The sequence below is a fragment of the Arachis hypogaea genome, chromosome 12, assembly GCF_003086295.3.
Source record: "Arachis hypogaea cultivar Tifrunner chromosome 12, arahy.Tifrunner.gnm2.J5K5, whole genome shotgun sequence".
NCBI lineage: Eukaryota > Viridiplantae > Streptophyta > Magnoliopsida > Fabales > Fabaceae > Arachis > Arachis hypogaea.
The window spans coordinates 42,849,269-42,853,920 of record NC_092047.1 but is presented as its reverse complement, the minus strand read 5'-3'; positions in this window follow the sequence as shown (position 1 = coordinate 42,853,920).

The following is a 4,652-nucleotide window of genomic DNA, read 5'->3' as shown; positions in this document are numbered from 1 at the left end:
AATAAAGAATTTTTTATTTTAATAAATTAAATAAATGTAATAATTACTGAATAAAATAATTTTAAAAATTATTACCGAAATCCGGGAGCAATTCTTATTTCGTTTACACTGTGAACGAGATAAGAGAGAATTTATCTCGTTTACATTGTAAATGAGATACAGTGAGACAAATTTTAAGCAGTTATAAAAGGATGTGTAATGATGACAAGTCATCTTATGCTAGCTTTTCAAGCATTTTTTACTTGTTTCATTAGGTTTTATGCACTTTCTTGCATTATAAGTAAGTGATTTGGAGTGGAATTGCATGGTTTTGTTGAATCAATCAACCATCCTTTATTTGACACTAAATCATGAGGTTTGAGCTAAAATTAATTGGTTTTTGAATGATTTATAAACCTTGTGAATTTGGTGAAACTTTGATTGGTTGTTTTGATTACTTATAGGTGAAGAAAAGAAAAAAAAACAAGAAAGCGTGGCCTATGACGCATAGCCAAAGGAAGCAAGAAAGCGTAGCCAAAGGAAACAAGGAAGCTATAGTGCTCTCTCCAAGAGCTCAGCGCTCTCTATGAGAGCCCTACTCACGGCCAGGGAAGCAAAGCAAGGAAAGCTCAGCTCCCTCCCTTAACCGAGCGCTACACAAAAAAAAAAAGGAAGCAAGGCAAACTCACAAAGCTCGGTTAATGTCACTAACTTTATCGGGCTTCCACCAAAAGAAAATCAAGGTGCAACATCTGGGAGAGGCTTCACGATTCGAACCCATGACCCAAGGCATGAGGAGAAGCGCTACTCACAAAGAAAAATAAGCCAAAATTGGCCAAAATGCACTCCACAAGGATCGAACCCATGACCCAAGGGAAGGAAGGAGCGCTCCTTGCAAGGAAAATAAGCCAAAATTGGCCAAAATGATCCCAGCAAGTCTCGAACACAGAGGCTCCACTAACAAAGCAAGGAAGCTGCGCTCTTGGCACCAACCGAGCGCTACACAAAAAAAGGAAGCAAGGCAAACTCACAAAGCTCGGTTAATGTCACTAACTTTATCGGGCTTCCACCAAAAGAAAATCAAGGTGCAACATCTGGGAGAGGCTTCACAAGGATTCGAACCCATGACCCAAGGCATGAGGAGAAGCGCTACTCACAAAGAAAAATAAGCCAAAATTGGCCAAAATGCACTCCACAAGGATCGAACCCATGACCCAAGGGAAGGAAGGAGCGCTCCTTGCAAGAAAAATAAGCCAAAATTGGCCAAAATGCTCCTAGCAAGTCTCAAACACAAAGGCTCCACTTACAAAGCAAGGAAGCTGCGCTCTTGGCACCAACCAAGCACTACCCTGATGTTGTCTAAGGCTTGGCACATGAAAAATTTCAAGGGACCAAGGCAAGGGAATGCTGTGCTCTTGGTGACAACTGAGCATTGCCCTGGGAGTGGCACCCATGGGCCAAAATTCAATCAAAATTCCATTTAAATTTAATTCTTCACCATATTAAAAAGCCCACTCTAAATTCTAAAATCCAAAAATAGGAAGTGTATAAGTAGAAGTTAGTTCAATTTAGAGAGGACCTTTTGACATTTTTCCTTTTCACTTTTGATCTTTTTGAGATTTTTATTTTTCATTTTGGGAGCTCAATTTTAGATTTTAGCTTTGGGTTTGGGAATTGAGAAGAGAATTGAATTCTCTTCTTCCTTGTTCTTACTTCTGCACTTTCCACTCTTTGTTTTGAATCTTGGATTGAGAATTGAAGGAATTCTGTTTCATTCTTGATCTAAGATCTCTCTTTGTTTGTTTACTGCATAATCTCAAAGAATTGTGAATTGGATCTAAATTTCTTTACTGTTTTCATCTTTTAGTTCTTCTGCAATTGTTCTCTGTTGGATCAAGGAAGGAATTGAGATTTACACTTGTTCTCTAGTCTCCTCCACCCCTGAGATCTTCAACTTTTCTTTTAGCTGTTGCAACTGAGCTGAATTTAGTTTCTGCATTTCTTCTTCAAGCAATTTTTCTTTTCTGTTTGAGATTTGCTGCATTTAAATTCATCTTTTACTTCTCTGTTGATTGCTGTTTACCTTCTCTTATTTAATTTCTGAAATCTCTGCTCCCAAAATCCTTTATGATTCAAGCAATTTACATTTCTTGCACTCTAAGTTTCAGCTATTTATATTTCCTGCAATCTAAGTTTCTGTCATTTATATTACTTGCACTTTAAGATTCAGCTTCTTTACATCCTTTGCCATTTAATTTACAGTCAAATACCCCTCTCCCTTTAAATTTCATACAATTTAGCTTTTGTTGAACACAAATATTTCAAATCAACACTTGTTTGCTTGACTAAACCAACCACCTAACTAAAATTGCTCAATCCTTCAATCCCTGTGGGATCGACCTCACTCATGTGAGTTATTATTACTTGATGCGACCCGGTACACTTGCCGGTGAGTTTTGTGTTGGATCGTTTTTCACACATCAAGTTTTTGGCGCCGTTGCCAGGGATTGATTAGATTGACAATGATTAAGTAAGGTGGTTGTCTAGATTAAGCACTTTTTCTTTTTTTTTTTACTAAGCATACTAACTATTTGAATTTTTGCTTAAGCTAACACTAACTTCACTCTAGCAATAGAGTGTTTAATTTTGGTTCCTGGTTCTGTGTTTATGTCAGGAGGAAGAAGCAATGAATCCACACCTTTTGATCCTGAAACACTTTGGAGGTTGAGAAGAGAACCAAGAAATGGAGGAAAATCCAACAAATCCACCAGTGGAAGTGGCCAACAACAGTAGTCAACCCCAGAGGAGAGTTTTGGCTTCCTATACATTTGCTAATCCAAGGCATTGTGGGAGTAGCATCCTTACCCCAAATGTCAATGCAAATAACTTTGAATTGAAGCCCCAACTCATCACACTGGTACAAAATAACTGCTCATATGGAGGAAGTCCAATAGAAGATCCAAACCAGCATCTATCTACCTTCTTGAGGATTTGTGATACAGTGAAGTCCAATGGTGTGCATCCAGAAACATACAAATTGCTGCTGTTCCCATTTTCATTGAGGGATAAGGCTGCTCAATGGCTTGAAGCCTTCCCTCAAGGAAGCATCACTAGTTGGGAGGATTTAGTGAATAAATTCCTAGCCAAGTTCTACCCATCTCAAAGGATCATCAAGCTCAAGACAGAGATCCAAACCTTCACACAAATGGATGCATAATCTCTCTATGAGGCTTGGGAGAGATACAAGGCCCTGATTAGGAAATGTTCCCCTGAAATGTTCAATGAATGGGACATCCTTCAGAACTTCTATAAAGGATTGACTCTGAAGGCTCAGGAAGCACTAGATCACTCAGCAGGAGGTTCATTGCAATTAACGAAGATAGCAGAGGAAGCCCAAAACCTCATTGATATGGTGGCAAATAATTAATACTTCTTTGCTCATCAAAGGCAATGCCAACCATCACAAAGGAAAGGAGTGCTAGAGTTGGAAGGAGTGAACACAATCCTAACTCAACACAAGGTGATGCAGCAGCAAATCCAGCAACAACTTGAGTAAATGGCTAAGAGAATTGATAGCCTCCAAGTTGCAGCAGTGAATACAAGCCAACCATCACCCACATGGGGGCAAAATAAAGAAAACCAAGAAGATCAACAGCAGGAACAAATTCAATATGTGCACAACCAAGGCTTAGGCCAAAATGAAGTTTATGGTGACACCTACAATCCCTCCTGGAAGAACCATCTAAATCTCAGATGGGGAGATAATCATAATCAAAACCAGTAGCCATGGCAAAGAAATTCAAACCAAAATAACTCAAGAAACAACCAGAACTACAACTAGCAAAATACTAACCCTAATCCATATAGAAAACCTCAAAACAACTACCCAAACTCCAGCTACTATCCACCCAATAACCCAACCACTAACCAAAATACCTACCATCAACCTTCAACACCCCACAACCAGCCACAAACATCACAAGACACTCAAAGGATCTCCAACTTGAAGATATTGATGGAAAAGATGATGAAGCACCAAGAGATAATGATGGAGAAACTCATGAAAAATTAAGAGATGGCAAGACAAGATCAGGAAGTAGCAAGGAAAGATCAAGCCATAACAAGTAAAAACCAAGGAGCTTCAATCGGAAATCTTGAGATGCATATGGAACAAATAGCTAAACAAATTACAGAGATGGGTGAGAAGCAAGCAAATACCTTCCCCAATGCCACTGAAGAACACCCAAGGAACAAAGGAAAAGCTACAAAGTGAGAAGAGTGCAAAGCAATCATAGTGGAAAGTGAGGAGACTGGGGAGAAGGAAGCCATCAATCAGGAAGAACACAACAGAGAAGTTCCACAAGAAGAGACATAAGAGAGAAGTGAAGAGGATAGAGAGATCAAGAATGCAAAAAGCTCAAAGAGAGATAAGAACATCCTTGAAACACAACTACAAGAGAAGAAGGAAAAGGTGAAGCCATATGTCCCCACACTTCCATACCCTCAGAGGTTCAAAAAAGAAAATGAGGATAAGCAATACTCAAAGTTTCTGGACATATTCAAGACACTCAGCATCAATATTCCTTTCTTAGAAGCACTTGAACAGATGCCATTATATGCCAAATTTATGAAAGAAGTGCTAACAAAGAAAAGACCCTTGAAGGAAGGACAGA